The sequence below is a fragment of the Eupeodes corollae genome, chromosome 1 (genome assembly GCF_945859685.1).
Source record: "Eupeodes corollae chromosome 1, idEupCoro1.1, whole genome shotgun sequence".
NCBI lineage: Eukaryota > Metazoa > Arthropoda > Insecta > Diptera > Syrphidae > Eupeodes > Eupeodes corollae.
The window spans coordinates 179,610,454-179,628,594 of NC_079147.1; the positions used below are offsets into that span (position 1 = coordinate 179,610,454).

An 18,141-nucleotide genomic window follows, 5' to 3' on the forward strand; every position below is an offset into this window, starting at 1 on the left:
AATCTACTCTTTCACCACTACAATGCCATTGCTCACTTGCACCTGATCTTCCACAGCCGTTCTTAAAAACCATCACTTTGGATATATTTGAATTTACCATTAGGTTCCACCTTTTACAATATTCAGCAAGCTTATTTATCATATCATTAGCTGAATGGACTGCGAAGTATACGCAAGCATAACAATGCCGCCAGCGAAAAGAAGAGCTTTAATTTTAACGCCTGCGTACTCGAAACCTGCTGATAATGCTTCGACTATATCATAAAGAGTGCAAACAAGCTTGGACTAAGTGCATATCCCTGTCTAACTCCTGATTTCTTTAAATTTATAATTTTGCCCTTCGGACCTTCACAGGAGGAGGGGTGGGGGATTGTAATATTTGTTCAACTGATTTACCACCATTGCGACTGTCAATAAGTGACACTAGCATCAAGGAAACTATAAATCTCGAAATTCCCTGTATGTGTATCACTAAAAACCTGTCACAATGAGTTTTGAGACATTCCAAACATTTCCATTACTGTACTTGCAAAGCTTAACTACAACTTCTTTCTCTTGGGTGGTGTGCCAATTACTGACTTAATCCTCTTGAAGAGGATCCTTAAAAATGATTGGAAACAAGAACATCATTGGCTTTTGTATGATTGCAGTGTTCCTTGCGTCTGCCTTTGTTACCGATAATTCAACGGACTCAACTCTAAAGAGAAATAGCCAGCTGAATTTTACTCGAATTCCTATAAGCCTAAAAGTTGTTTACATTTGGACACAACTTTAGCCATACTATATGAAGTTCAGATTTTGTTCTTAGCCGCACTGTGCGAATGTGTAATGCCTTACCACGTATTGTCTTTACCTGTCTTTTTAATGCGCAAGAATTCAAACCTAATACACAAAAAATAGTGTTTGCACTGTGCTTTTATCATAAAAAGGGTACAAAAGCCTCTTAAAAAATACAATTTAAGTTTCTTTAAAGTACGAAAAAGTTACATCCAAAACTATCAAAAACTATACTAAAAATGCTGCTGTCGACGAATCCTTCATTCGTCAGCTCTTTAACTATCATCTTTATATTCACTTATCTAAAACACGTCGTACCTTACATATCCTGTAATGGAAGTTTAAGCTACCCCATTATGCTATCAAGTTTAATTAAAACGAATTTTTCACGAAACCATAACACTGCCCTTAGAATAATTTTCAGTGAAAGGAATACAAAAACAAGGATATGAAAGGATGAAAATCTCTGGTGATTTAAATGATTGGCAATCTCGTTTTTTTTTTGCTTGCTCCCTTAAAAAAATACATCTCTGTATGTATAGTACCTATATAGCTTAAGGACAATTGTGGTAGGTGGCTCTAAGCAATATGGAGAAGTAAAGGTACATGTATACCGAAGGGATTCATTTGTGTCTAACACCTGCGTCATTTTGGGTAAAGGATTTAATTTTTTGTGGTTTCCTCAACCCCCCAAAAGAAAAAAAAACTGCCTTACCTTTCTTGAATACTCTACAAAAACTCTTCATTTTTTTCGAGTTTCAAAAATTCTTTCCGGTTTTTGGCTGAGCCCGAGTCTGAGTCTTTTTCTTTTCGATCATCCAAGTGTGAAATTGAAAAAGCAAGAAAAAAAGACTCGTTTGTTAAAAACTTATGACTGATAAAATAGTCTAAAGGGAATTCCATTTTTCTTCTTCTTCTTTATTCTTCTTCATCATAAGCATCTAGATAGCAGCATCTCATATCCCTTAAGGAACGTTAAGAACCGAAAGCGTATAAAACGTATAAAAGTGTACAACAACAACAAAAAATAATAAACACATTTTTTATGAATTCAAGAGATTTATACCGAATGAGTCTTTGCGCAATTACCACCAAAAATAATTGGAACATAAAGTGAAATGTTGCATACTAATTGGATGAAAAATGTAATAATACCCAAGGCGACGACGACGACACGAATAGGAGGCTCGGTGGCGAAGCTATGTCTCGAAAAATATGGTTTTCAATGTACCGTACCCGCATACTGATGTAACCTATCTTGGCCAGCCCACACAACCGATTCGGGGAATAAACAACCATTTTGCAGACTCTTTTTTGTTCATGGACTATTGCTAACAAAATTATGATGATGATGAGATTTTTAACCCATAAACCTAAAAATAAGGTCATATAGCCAAGTCAGCCTTGTCAAGGTTATCAAAAAGTTCCCAAAAGCTTGAATATGTATATATTTATATGCAAAGCAAAAGCAATTTAATTATGAGAAGAGGAGAACTTTTATCAAAAAATTCTGCTTAGTTCGTGAAAAAGTTGTAGTTTTCAATAATTAGCTTGAGTGGTTGAAACACGAATAAATTCTGTCTGAGGCAAAAATGAGAATTAGCATTTGAGCAAGGTTGCGATTAATTTATTGTTTGTTAGCTTAAGTGTTATTGATTTTGATGAAGCTACAGTCAATATGTATGAATTATATTAATTAATTAGGTTACGGAAATCAATGTTTTAATGTTGTCTTTTCAAAAACATTCAACCTGAAGCAATTGTAAGAATGCAAGAAATATGTAAGTGAGAATTTTGGTTTGCTGAACTTCTATTTCAAAAATAAATGTAAAGAGCATTTTTTCGGATGTATAGAACTTTGCAATGGAACAAAACAGGGATATTTTCATTTAAAAATGACATGCAATTTCATTAATTTTCTGTAACAATATTTTGTATTTGGTTACTGGAGTCCAATTTTCGAAGCGTTTTTACAGTAATTGTGGCCGTATATAGCCAATAATTGGGCGAATGTTGTTCTCCAGTTGTCCAACAGTTTAAGTCTTAACGAAGAATATTAGGGACTTCACATCCTTACAGATAATATCATGCGTTTTATTACACGATCTTGGAGACCAAATCACTGGCCAGTCAGTAATCATTCTTTTTTAAAGAAGTAACGACCAAGATTGTTAAAATAATAGCTACCTGTTGTAGTTTTACAACAAAACTGTCGACCAAAACTTGGGAATACTTAGATCTATAAGACCACGATTACTTTCTTCTTGAATTATTTTTCAAGTTTTGTTTGATTATATGACGTAAGGTATAGTCGATTTTACTTTAATATTATCAATCTTTTGACATTTAAATTATTGCTGAATTGTAAAATGCATGTTAATAGTAAGTTTGTATCGCAATACTTGGCTCAAGATTTTCAAATTTATAAGTGTACTTTGATAAACAGACAGTTTGCGCAAATGAAAAAACTGTCCCAAAATACACTACGACAATTTTGTTTATTGAAGTATCCATCAATCTAAAGTGAACTTCATAGCCAATCAAAAACACTTACGAAAGTACCAAAGCATTATTTTCAATACCATAATTAACTTAAAATGAATCACTTGACGTCTTATAAAATGGTTGCCAGCTCAAATATTATTACCAATACTTCTAAAAAGCACAAATTACTTACAGTAAAAGCATCAGTTGGTTACTCGTACAAAATATGACGAATTCTTTGTCTTTTTCGATTTTTACCCTAGTTTTTAATGGCACTCCATTTTTTGTTCTATAGAAAACGCTAATCTCTTTGCTAGAAAGTTCGCCAAAAATTCAAAGCTGCATTAGAATGTTATGACTCACGTTTATTATTTGAGAGCGTAAATGAATCTATACTACCTATCTTTTTTTGGCATCCGTGCAGTAGATTCCTTAAAGATCTGAGCACCCACAAATCTGTCGGTTCAGATGGCATCCCTGTTATTATGTTCTAAAGAGGTAAGCTTTTTCATATATCCTACTCTTTAGGTCTCGTTCTGAGCCGAACCCTTAAAAAGACGAATCATCCTCCACCTTTAACTATTGTAACTTCTTTCCAAGGTAATGGAAAAGCTGATCAATTTTCAGCTTAAGAAATATCTTGAAGAATGAAAGCTTCTTAATGACCGGCACTGCTAGTAAACACCTCATCGAACAGTAGCAGAAATCTTAACATCGATTTGGAGAAAAATAAGATTATTTCACTTGATATTACAAAAGCATTTGGTAGAGATTTTGGCATCAAGATCTTTTATCAAAAATGCGTACCTTCGGTTTTGACGAATACCTCCTTAGTTGTATTAGAAATACAAAAAATATTGGTCGGATCCAAGTCTGACAAACATAAAATAAATGCTGGTGTCCCTCAGGGCTCAGTTTTATCTCCGATACTTTTTCTTATTGGTATTAATGATCTCCCGTCTGAAATTTCTTATCCACTTATCCCTTCTTCGTTAACGATAGTACCCTTAGATTTTCAAATTTAATTTCATACTATATTCACAACTCTGTTCTTTGGATGTAGATCTTCAACGGCAATGTATGAAAAGCTCATTAAATTCTGACCTAGACAGAATTGCTAAATGGCTAAACAAAGATGTTTTAAATACTTGCTCCTCCAGACATGCTCTAACACAACATCGGTCGTACTATCAAGTTAATAGATTTATTCTTTAGCCATATTACGCGAATGTGAAATGCTTTACCACACTCTCTCTTTCCCAGTCATTGCCCTATTCAGGAGTTCAAATCCCAATGTGCACCAGAACTGAGTTCTCGGTCATTTAAAATATGTTTTTAAAATAAATTATTGAGTTGTAGGAGTTTCTAAAATGAGTTTTCTTTGTTAGTTTTATGTCAAATTTAATATAAACATGATTAATTTACAATTTTCTAAAAATCAAGAGATTCTAACTAAATTATTCTAAATTTTATCTTTATTTTCAGAATGCGATCGTTCATGGAGGAGAACGAAAAAAATGATCCTCTTATTAATGCCCCGGATAAAAAAAATAATCCATGGGCTGAAAAAGGAAAATGTGTAATCATGTAATATTACACCAATAAAAAATGCAACAGCCAACAACATCACCAACAGCAACACATTAACAATAGTACTACCACCAACAACAACAACAACATTCAAAATTTTAACAACAATAATACGATCAGTACTACAAATGACAACAATATTAAAACTAAAACACAATATTACTATACCAACAACAATAACAACTACAACAGCAACTATTACAATTACAATTACAACAACAACAAAAGTAAAAGCATATTTTTCCATAATGTGAAACGTAGAACAATTCACCAGCTCCTCCATCATCGACCAATTTTAATTCAATTAATCACATTAATTTTATGGATATTCACAAAAATACGTGCAATGCTCTATAATACCATACCAAGGCGGTTGCAATAAATATTATTTCAAACAAAATAAACAAAAATAAATAAACAACCTTATTATTATTTAAACAAACAAAAATTGGACACAATAAATACATTAACTTATTAACTTTGAAAAGAAAAATGTCCCAACTTTTGAATTATTGTATTGTAAAATTGGATAAGAGAAACATTTCAAAATTCTTTTGAAAATATCCTTGAATTAGAAAAAAATAAAAAAGGAAAAACTATCCAAAAAACATTTTACAAAAAAAAAACAAAACAACATGTTTTCTTATTTCAATTTCAAACTCAACAACACTTCTTATCGTTGTTGAAGTTCTTCTTCTACAATGGCAACGCTTTTATTGTTGCTGTTTTCCCAAAACTATTTTCTTTTACTTTTACTTTTCATTTCTTTTTTTAATTTTTGTGTTACTCCCTTTTATTTATGATTTCTCTAACCAACCCAAAAGTTTTAAAAAATGTAGAACTCTACAAACTTTCATGGTTTCTTTTTTATTTAGTCCTTTTTCTGTTAAGTAGACTGCTACTTTTAGGAAAACAAAAAACAAACAAAACCAACAACTCAACCAAAACGCACTCTTTATACCACCCTGTTAACCTCTATATAAGAATTTTTACAAGAAAGACAACTTTTTTCCAAAAAATAAAACAACAAACAACTAAAACAATGAATAAAAGAGCACACAAACAAAAACAACGGAATGAAAAAAAATTGTTTAAGAAACTCAGTTGGCAACCATTCTTTTCCAGAGAAGATGAAAAATTTAAGCAAACGCTCTCCTAACAAAAAAAATACAATGATTTTTTAGCAAATTTTTGATAACAAAAAAAATAAACTACTTAGATAAATATTTAAAAAATAAAATACCAAAAAAACTAAAAAAAAGAAACAAAATATTTATACAAAAATACAAGTAAATGCTATTTCACCAACACCGCCTTTTTATAAAAACGAAAAAAGTGTGTCCTTCTTTTAGATGATTTCTAATTTCTAATTTATTATAATTTTATAAATTTTTATTTATTTTAAATACATTTTCTTTAAAACTTCCCACTTAAAAAATAAAAAGCGTACAAAGCTTTTAGATACGCAATGAATTTTCACCCCCTTGACAAAAACTCCCAAAAAATACAACTTTGCTAATATTAGAAAAATGAACCCTTTAGTTTTTGCTTGAGATAAATAAAAAAGTAAATTAGATGAAACAAAACAAAAAAATTAGTAGAAACAAATAAAATTAATTTAATTAACAAAAAAACATTAATCAACTTGCGTAGATTTTGAGCATTAAACATAAAAAGAAAACAACAAATCATTTAAAGCAAAACAAAATAATTATTATGAATTACCAAAAGCAAAGTAAAAACAAAAATGGTATTTATACAACTTTTTTTCCAGGTAGTGGGAAATATATTATACAAAAATAAAAATAAAAACTATATAGCGAAGCAAACAAAAAACAACTTATATAACAAATATAACCTTAAGTTTAAATAATTTTAATATTTTTATTTTAAAATTGTTTTTTAATTTGAATTCTTTTGATTTTCTAATTTTTAAATAAAATAAAAAGACAACATGCCCAAAAATATGAGGTTAAGTCATCAGTCATTCATCGTAAATCAATATTTATTAATAACAAAACAAAAAAACAAATGTGAAATCATTGAACTTAAAACAAAAACGATTTGTTTTGTTTGAAACGAAAATAAAAAAAATTAAATTTAAGTTTATAAACAACAAACTAAAGTATTAACAAAAAAAAAAACTTAGAAAAGTCGAAATGTAGAGGTTTAACGAACAAAACAAAATATTATTTAACGATTTAAATGGAAAATAAATAAAAAGCATAAAACATAAACTTATGTAAGAGTAGCAGTTTGAAAAGAAAATAATTATTAAAAAATTATGAAGCATAATAATTATTATTATTATTAAGTAAAGTTATAATATTATATTTTGAATTTTTTCAATAAAAAATAAAACAAAGGAATTAATGGAAAAATAAATAAAGCAAATCAGCTTTCAAATGTAAAACAGAATAAACTTAAACAAAACAAATAAAAAATCAAGAAATCACCTGAAGACGAATGAAGTACCAAAAAAAGTGATGGAAGTCCAAGTTTCCATTCCATCGGAAAAGGCGTTATGAGGCACAACACTTTTGTTGGAGACAGATTTGGGATTATAATGACTGCTGGCAGAAGTTTCACGCGAGGGCTTGAGAGAACACATAATTACTAAATTCAATTCATTGGATTCTTCAATTACCGAAAAACACTAAATTCGTCAAAATTGTGAATTTTATTTCTTACATTTGACGAATTCACAAGGTAAATATATTACGAGTAGATAGATTCTTTATTATAAAATATTTCATTTTAACAATAATAATAATTCTTATGAATAAAACCATTTCGTAATAGTTTTAAATAAATTTAAAAAAAATTGGAAAATATAATAAGCTAAACATATATAAATATTCAATAACAATAATGGCGTCCTTCAAAATATTAGTAGCGTTACCGAAATTAAATTAACAAAAGGTTATCCATTTTAAAATGATTTGAAATACAAGCAATTTTTGACCAAGTTTTAAAACAAATTAAAAATTCAATACAGCAATTCTTGGTTTATCATTGGAGTTTATTAACTTCCCATAGGAAGTAATTGTAATCTGTCCGATTTGTCAAATTGAAAATTTTGACATTTCTCGACGTTTCAAGGTCCCTAGAGTCGAAATAAAAGATTTTTAGAAAGATGTCTGTGCGTGCGTGTGTACGTACGTTTGTACGTCCGTACGTTCGCGACGTTTTTTTCGTCGTCCATAGCTCAAGAACCAGAAGAGATATCGACTTCAAATAAATTTTGTTATACAGATAATAAGGCAGAAAGATGCAGAAAGAGCTCTCAAGACAATTGCCAGCGTGGTTTTTTTACCATAGCAGTTTGAAAAAAAGGTGAAAATTTTGGTTAACCCTAAACATCTTACGAACCAAAAACGCTAGAGACTTGAATTAAGTTTTATATAATAAACTGTAATGTGATACCAAACAAGTTTGTCTTTTGGAAAAATTCCATTTAACGGTTTTTCCATAAATCGAAAAAAATGAAAAAAAAATTGTCACCTCCAAAATTTAAGACTAAAATATGATTTCATCTCCAAAACAATTTTGTGCAAAGAAGAATAATGTTTTCGGCATCTGATAAAATTTTGAGAAAAATCGAATTGACCGTTTTTTTTTATAAAAAATAAAAATCAAAAAAAACATTATTCAAAATTGGTAAAAATTGAATAACGATTCAAATATCTTTTCAAAATCTTGAAATTTGGGCTTCAATCTTATTTTATGTTGTAAGAAATATTGTTTTTAGCATTCCGTAAAATTTTGAAAAAAATCTTATTGATAGTTTTTGTACAAAAAATTAAAAAATAAAAAAAAATAACAAAAGATGGCAAAAATTGATTTTCGCGTCAAATATCTCTTCAAAAATTTGAAAAATTGGCTTCAAACTAATTTTATCTTATAAGAAATATTGTTTTCAACATTCGATAAAATTTTGAAAAAAATCGAATTAAAAGTTTTTTTTACAAAAAATAAAACTCTAATAAAAAAAAAAAAAACAATACTAAAACTTGGTAAAAATTTACTTTCGACACAAATAGCTTTTCAAAAATTAAAAATATTGGCTTCAAACTTATTGTATTTCACAAAAAATATTGTTTTCGATATTCAGTAATTTTTATATAAAAATCCAACAGTCCGTTTTTTCATAAAAAATAAAATCTACAAAAAATAATACGCAAATTTGGTAAAAATTGATACGAGTACATATAGACAAACTTTTAAGCAAGACAAATCGACAGACGGGATGGGAAGTTATCAGTGTGGGTCGCATTCCACCATCTTTTTTTTAAATATTTTGAACTCGAGCATTTTTTAACATCTTGTCATATCTGTAGAACTCGGTTTAATATCATTTTTGAGCTCTAGGAGTTTTAGATCTCAGTTAAATGGAGTTGAGTTCTAGCGTGTTTTTTGATATTTTTGTAGCACCCCGTAGCTAGTCCTGGGGTAGAATCTGATAACTGACTATCATATATTGATAGTCAAATTTAATAATGTTGCCATGGTAAAATTTTAAAGTGATTCGCATAAAACTTTATTTTTTTCAAATTTATTATTATTATTAAGTTTTTTAATACTTTTCTCTAGCCTTCTTTATTTTGAATTACATCACAAATGTGAACCTTTAGGGAATCATTAAACGAATTATAGATTAAGGAAATAGCAATCCAGACGAATTTTAGTCCTTTAATAAGCTCATCTTTTTTTTGTACTGCTTCCCACCTTCGTACACCTTTCGGGTCAGCCAATCCTATGTATTTTTTTGAAAACATTCAAGTCGAGAGATTATGGTGGCCTCTTTAACAGGTGTGCATTTTGGCTTGACCGATACGTTTTAAATATACCAGCTGAAACTGAAGTAAGGCTGTCTCCAAAATAGTCTTGTAGTAGACTACTGTCATTTTACAACTTACAAAAACTACACAAATGTATCTATTGTAACATAAAAGTATGTGCTATCAAAAATCATCCTAGAATATTCGACCCCAGACTAAAAATTGTGACATTTAACGAAAATTAACACATTTTTCAATTTTCGATGTAGCAGACATTTATTTTTGATATTCTGACTTTCTTTATAAAACATTGCACTGTTTATTTTAATGGATTTCGTTAAGATTTGGGTTTTTAAATTATTCGGTTTTGATAAATGAATGCACTGAACATCTTTACTTCAATGAAGATCACAAGAAATTGGTGCGATTTCATTCTGTCCATTGTGTCTTGAAAAATAAATGATAGAAACTATCAAACATGCTGAAAAATTTCACGAAATGTTCTGAGTAAATTCATCCAAAAGATTAGTGTTGAGATGAAAAATGCAAAAAATGTTGATAAAAGTTTACTTACTTACTTAAAGTGGCGCTACAGCATGGGCTGAATCGGGCCTCAACCAACATGCGTCTTAAGTCAGCTCGGTCCCTTGCTAGCTCCAGTTTCGCACACCAAGTTAGTTGAGGTCTTCACCTACCTGCGTGCGCCACTTGAGTCGTCGTCTTCTTCTACTGCGTCGCCGTCCCTCGGGATTGGATTCGAAGACCTTCCGAGCTGGAGCGTTAATGTCCATTCGCTCCACATGGCCTACCCATCTAATTCGTTTGACTTTAATTCTCTTAACTAGGTAAGCCCTTATACAGTTCGTCGTTATATCTTCTTCTCCATTCTCCATCTATCCATATGGGACCAAAAATCACCCGACAATTTTTTCCCTCGAAGCATTTTAAGACGCTCTCATCTTTCTTTGACAGGTTTAAAGCCTCAGCGCCAAAAATGCTCCATTACCAAGATCGGAATCTCAGACTGACATTTCAGTTTGCCTACAAGCTAAGTGCACACTAAATGTGAGAAAGTGTGCGTGAAATGATGCAAAAATCAAACACATTCTCACATTTAGTGTTCCGGCCCATCAAAATGCTTCATTATAGTCTGCAGGCACATCTAAATGCTATATTATGAATCTTTTATGGCCCCGTTCAAGAACTAAACATTCCTAACCAACAGAATCTGAAGTGCTGACATGGTCTTAAATTGGAAGAATTGTATAGCTTTTTAATTTCAATCCAAATAAATGTTGTTAATGTACATAAAACAAGATTGACCAAATACATATTTAATGATTTATTAGTGCTGGTTTTTATTTACTTAAATTATTTACAAACGCAATATGCAACTGCAACTGGTTAAGTATAATTGGAAATGGACAAAATTGTAACAGAATACTTTGTAAAACGACAAAACAGACAATTTTTTCAGGTGTAGTTGGCTTAGAGCATTTTTTTAGCGATGTTAGAAGTTAATGTGGAAACAATAGGCAGATGCCTCCGTATTTCTTTGTACAGACAATGCTACGAGAAGCATACTTGTGAAGTTCCATTGTCAACTTTAGCTAGTTTAGATTCCTCAATTAAATTAGCATTTTCATCATTTAAGCAGTTCGATAATTGCAAGACCAAATTTTAGTTTTGTTTTTTTGCAGGAATATTCGAGTTAGAATTTCGTTTATAGTTAGATTTTGAAATACAAATTTGAGTTAACCATGTTTTAAAATCAAGTTGCTTTGTGTAAAGCATTTTAAATATATACGTAACTCATTAATTTTGTTATTATAAGCAGAACTTTTATTAAACATACCCTTTAAACAATAATAAGTTAACTTGAACTTTGGTAACTAAACATTTTTACGGAATGAATGAAAATTATATTTTGCGTCAAACTGTGGGAATTCACTAAAAAAAAAACTTCTTTACGTCAACAATAAATATTAATGTCGATTATTTGATCTATTGAATGAGTTGTACATGAATTTAGAACGATTTTTTCACGTTTTTATTTTGTGATATATGTCAAAATTTTCATTTTATTTGTTCTGGATTTATTCAACAGGTTCGCTATAAGCGTTCTGATTAGTTAGCTTTGATGCAAAATTTTTTTTATAGCAAACACATGTATGCATCCATCAATCAAGAATGTTATGAATAGGGTATTTTTCGATTATAACTCTTTTTTTTAAACTTAATATTTATTAATCAAAATGGAATTGAAGAATAGTTGCAAGCTTAAATCATTAAAAACAAACTATAAATATACTTGGATTAGTTAAATTAATACAGATTTTGATTACTTGCAAAAAAAATATTTGGGCCGTTCATTAACGAAAATTTATTAGAATTCAATACAAAAAAATTGCGCTCGCACCCTTAATTTAATGGTTCTTCGAACGCATCTTTGATACAATAAATCGAGGTTAATTATGAAATTTGAAGAATTTCGTAGTGATTACTCTAAATTAGTGAATTAATAACAATAAAATGATGTTGAACATGCTTTTTTCAAGACAAAAATGTACATTGGTTAGCTATCAACAAAATGACTGCAAAATTAAAGCTTAAAACTGTCTTTTTCATCGAAAAAGTAAAAAGAAAAACCTGAAAAAAAAACATATTAACCTCCCCATTTTGTTTTTGCTTTGCAAAGTGCCGCTACCTCACGGCATCGTTTTTTTTGTTTGTTTTCACATCTATTCATGGACTAATTGTCAAAATTACAAATACAACAATGTAAACAAACGGGTTTGGGGGAGTGAAACGTACGAAAGATTCCGATCTTGGTAAATGGAGTTTTTTTGCTCAGCGCCATACCGAGAATCCGGATGATGAGTGTCTTATAGATGGTGATTTTAGAAGCTCGAGAGAGGACTTTACTACTCAATTGCCTTTTAAGTCCAAAGAAACACCGATTTGCAAGAATTATTCTTCGTTTGATTTCAGCGCTGGTGTCGTTGTCTGTGTTTATAGCGGTGCCTAGGTAGACAAAGTCTACCTCGAAGTTATAGCTGTCCATGGTGACGTTTTTTCCAAGACCTCGTTGTTCAATGCTCTTTGTTGATAGCAGCCTATACTTGGTCTTGCCCTCTTTGACGACCAAACCCATCTTCTTCGCTTCCGTCGTAGTGCTCAAAAACGCTCCACTGACATCACGCTTTGGTCTTCCAACTATGTCAATATCATCTGCGTATCCTAGTAATTAGATGGACTTTTGAAAGATTGTGCCTCTAGTGTTGACGGTTGAGTTTTGCACAATTCTTTCCAGAACGATATTGAATAAGTCGCATGACAGTGCATCGCCTTGTCTAAAACCTTTTTTGACATCAAATGCATCGGTGGGATCTTTTCCTACCTTGATAGAGCATACATTAGATGTCCAAGTATTCTAAAATTTAATCCAAAACCGGAAGAAGCAAAAACATTGCTGAACCGATTTCTAATATCATAGATCTTCAAATTTTAAAGTCTATTAAATCGAAGTTCTATCTCAAAGACTGAGAACTAACATAAATGAGCAAGAGCTCAATCGAGTTCTTATTTATCAATAAACCGAGTTTCTTCGTCAAAAAACTGGCCAAAAGATTTGAAACACAAATAGTTTTACAATGAACTAGAGGTATTACTAAGCCTTAAAACTATTGTTAGACCATCCCAGTTCTTCGTTTGATATTTCAAAAAGTCGACTTGAAGAAAGGTAACATTCATCAAAATACAACCAGCTGACGTGTTTAATGTAATATATACAATTGGCAATAAGATAGCTTACATCTGGATTTTCCTATTATTCCTTAGATTACTGATTTGAGGTAGATCAGCGCGAAGAGCTAAAAATTTCAACACGTGTTCTAAAAAGTACGCTAATAACTTTGAAAGAGTATTCGTTGCTGAAATAGGTTCCTGAACTGGTCAACTGACAACTGGTGATTAAGGTTCATGTCTGTATTGTTGGACGATGTAGTTGTTCAGGATATATGCTGATATTTTGGGTTTTTATACTGATAGCAGCTTCTCTCCTATTTTTGCCTTGCTATCTATAAACTTGCCCTGCTATTCATCAACGTTTGATTTCATAAGTGATAGATGAACCCCATGGAAATGGGTTATTTCATTCTATTTCAAATACCTCAAAAAACACATAACCTAAAACCTTGGCACCATGGTACATACATACATGAGGTGACCGTTGCATGAAAAACATAATATTTTGAAGCGATATCTATATTCTTGCTGGCGAAGAAGTAACACCACATTATGCTCAAATTCAGTTTCGCCTCACTGATTTTTTGTTAAGGGTGCTTTGAAGAATTAAGGTTATGTGTTAATAAAACACCATATACATTAAATTTCTGCATTCTTTCACAACCTCAATATTTATTTTATTGATATTCTTTGGACTGTCTTCTTATTATAAGTGCTTGAAAGATCATCGCGTTAATCTTGCTTGTTCTAATGAGTAACCCCCATTTCTCAAAAAAGGTTTTCAACCAGTAATACTAAGTCATCAGCGTAAGGTAGGGCTTACACTTGCATCTCAGTAAAAGGTATTCCTCTTGTTAGTACATCCCAAATTCCATCAATAAATGATTTTATGGCCTTTAAATGCAGAATTGGCAAACACGTGTACATAATTCAGACCATTACGAGAAATTCGTCCCATCCCACTCTGATGCAGACGATGAAACAAAAAATTTAGTGTATGTCATGAAGAATTTTCAAAAGTTTCCTAGCGTTTTGAGGGCTTGTGATGACTTAGTAAAATACTTGTCAACGTTAATAGTTGATCCATATCTGAAAAACTCACCCGTAAACCGGCCGGCGTGAAACATGCTTAGAGAGTTTCTTTATCCGATCCATTTTGTAAGACTTTCGTAAAACATAGAAGTAAGAACCTTTTTTTTCCTGTTCGGAACGAACGATTCTTTATATAATTTGTAAAAAAATATATCAAAAGATAATTTTTTATTGATCGGCACAATTTTGTTGTTGAATTTTAAGGTAAAGAATTGCAGCGCAGATTTAAAAGATATTTGTACACATGATCATTAATTTTTTTCAATTAAGTTTTTGAAAATTACTTGAAATGTTTTGAGTACCTTCATTCGAGTTATACATATTTGCATAATTTCCAAAGTGGAAAAATTACTTTATCTTTTTTTTTTATTAATTTTATTAATAATTTTTATGAGCTAACTTTAAATAAAATGTCAAAATTCAATTATTTGCACCTTTCAGAAGCTGATGATGCCTATGAAAATGGAACTGAGAGTTAACTTCTAATACCATTCTTCTTATCGTTGGATATTCTGTGAAAATGTATTTGGTACCAAATTTTGGAAATTCATAAATCTTTCAAATTCACTATTGAATTTTGTAAACTGAACTGGAAATGTCTAAACTTGGAACACCAAGAATTTGAACTCATCCATTCAAATTGCAAAACATTTAAATATCTACAAATTGTTTGAGAATGGTTAGTCAACAATTTGGACAGAAAATTAATTACAAAATTCGGAGGAAAACAAATCTGAGATCTGAGTCGTGTGGGAAGCAAAGGAAAATAAAGATGGACTTAAATTTCAACTCAAGAAAATACTTAAAACGAATTGTGATCCAGACACAATTCCAAAAGTATTGAAAAATGTTCTTTAAAAAATTATTAAAGCAGCATATTCAGAAGACAAAAGAAGAACACGATCATTTCAATATTTAAAGTTATGTCAATATCACAACTTTGATAGAAGAACATCAAATTGAAATTTGGTACCAATAATCCAATGGAAAGAAGTTAAAGAAAGGCAACAAATTTTGAATCTAGAAGAAATATTTGACATTTTCAACAAAGATAACAAAAAATAAGTCAAAACAACTCAATTCATACGTTCTTAAAAGTCCAAAATTGTGTTCAAATTTGCTATCAGAAAAAACTCTGTTCATAAAACTCACTTAACAGAAAATCAACGGCTGATTCCCGTATATAGAAAAAAACTTGAAGGATGACGTTGTTAAAATTTCTGCTTTTGTGTTTTTTTGTTCAGAAAAAGTGAGTAGCAGAATTTTTCCTATTTAAGATCTAAATTTTACTAAATGTTCTTTTCTATTTTTCCACAGATTTAATATAGCAAAAAAGCAGTCATTTGAACCAAAAAAGCAACCTTGCACATATGCCGTTTGGAAAAATGGTTTTTCATCCATCGATCAACATATTGAAATTTGGTACATTTAAATAAAAAGAAAATTAAAACAATGGACGAACAATTAATAATATGAAATTATTACTCTCTCTTACTTTTACGGATGCGTCTTCAGTCCATTACTCAAAAATACAAATAAAAAAAAAACTTAAATGGGTTGGATATAAGTTTTGATAAAAAAAATCAGAAAATATTCTCAAATCACAAAAAATAAAACAAAATTTTTAAAAAATATATGCTCTTGAAATATATTAAGTATTTTACTTGATTTGATTGAGTGGTATATTTAATTAGTAAATGAAAATAAAAACAAAAAAATACAAATTATATGCCAAGTAGAATATAATTACAAAACAAAAATTAAATAATTACAAATTGTAGTTAAATTAAGTCTCTCAAAACTATATAAATATTAAAATATTCAAAAAGTAAAAAAACATCAATGCACTTTCCGCATCGATGTTGTTTCGTTGAAATTTTTTTTCAAATCAAAGAAAAATCATAAACAAAAAATCTTACCTTCTATAAATCACCTATCCCAAAAAAAAACAAAAACTAGGTTAAGATACTTCAAGGTATCAGGAGATAAGATATAAAAAATACAAACAATTATATAAGATCAACTCATTATATTCAATAAACAAAAAATATTTAATCAAATTAATCTTATTCAAAAAAAAAAAAAACAAAGTTATAAACTTAAATATTATATATTGTACTTTATCAAATAAAATACCAGTAACAACCAGTAAAAAAGATCAAATTACTAAAGAAGGAATCGTAGTTTAGCAAAAATTAAATGTTTTTCTTGTTAAATATATCAAATATTTATTAAATTATATATATACTAAAAAAATAAGTAAATATCTTAAAAAGCGCGGTCTTGTCTCACCGGTCAACAACGTCGTCATTTGTCTTGACTGCGTCAAATCGAAATTTGTAGCATTTGGATTGCATCTTCCGAAACAACATCAAGTTCTGAATAAAATAAAAACAAAACAAAAAACTTTCCCTCAAAAATCAGCCGGAAGGATTCAAGTGCCCAAAACAACATCCATCTCAACCACTCTCACGCCGGGAGTTGCCAGATAATCTTGATTTAGGGCATTCAACAAAAAGTTGCATCGGCGATTCGAGACCGTACACACAAATTTATTAGTGTTATCAGTTAAGCAAAAGTAAAGTATCGCCCGAACAAAGAGAAGAAGAAAATTATTAATAAATTATAAATTCATTAATTATAAAAATTTAGTAAACTTAAGTGACAAAAAAAAATCTCTATATAAAAAACATAAACAATTTTTAAACACTCAAAGAAAAAAATAACGCATGTTAACAAAATTATTATATTAAAATCTCTATATAATTGTGTGTTATCAACGATTTTAAACTTTTTTTCTTCAAAGTAAAAATCATACTTAAAAAATATTTAATCAAATAGTTTTTAAGAAAAAATCAAAAAATATTGTAGTCGCAGAAAAAAAGAAAAGAATACAAATTCAGAAAAATATTTTAAGAAGAAAACACGTGCAATCTTAAGGAAAAAAACACAAAATTTTCCCAAAAATATTAAAGGAAAATTAAGGTTTTAATTAATAAGTCATTTCAAATCACATTTACAAATATACACATTTAAACAAAAAGTAGCCTGGCAAAAATGAATTTTAAGTGAAGTGGCAAAATGAATGAAACAAACAAAATATCTTAAGAATATATTATTTCAGATTACAAAAAGCAAAATACATATATAAAACATATATATATATAACAAATAAAATAATAATTATTTGCATCATAATAATTATTAACAAAACAAACAACAATTTGATGCATAGTATTTAAACAAAAAAAATAAATACTATGATTTCGTATTTAAATTATAAAACAAACAACAAAAAAATACAAAAAAAGGATGAAATTATCAAAATAAAAATAAAGAACATTACTTAAATCTCTAACTAGCGGAGAGAAACGAAAATGTGTTTTAGTGTTTTGTTCAAGAGTTCGAAGAAGGGTAAGTTTTATTTATGTTTATTTAAGCCTTAAAAGGTTTGTACATTAAACCAGTTTTAAAAGACTACACTGGTCGACAAAATTAAGATTGATTTTTTCCGAATTCATAAGAGGTTTTTAAAGTATGCTCCTTTAAAAATGTTAAATATAACTAAAAACCGGATTTTTAAGGCTTAATTTTCTGGCTTTAGGCAAAGGGGGCTTAAGTCAGAAACTGGTCAAAGACACTCAATGAACTAAAATCATTAATATCAAAA

General features: G+C 29.7%; 1 long non-coding RNA gene across 1 annotated transcript; it reads left to right on the top strand.

Moving 5' to 3' along the window:
* Positions 1-4,859: 4,859 nt before the first annotated feature.
* LOC129940936 (uncharacterized) lies at positions 4,860-16,989 on the top strand. The gene is made up of 3 exons (XR_008780791.1): positions 4,860-7,560; positions 14,913-15,720; positions 15,789-16,989. It is a non-coding gene; the product is annotated as an uncharacterized LOC129940936 (long non-coding RNA).
* The last annotated feature ends 1,152 nt before the right edge of the window (positions 16,990-18,141 follow it).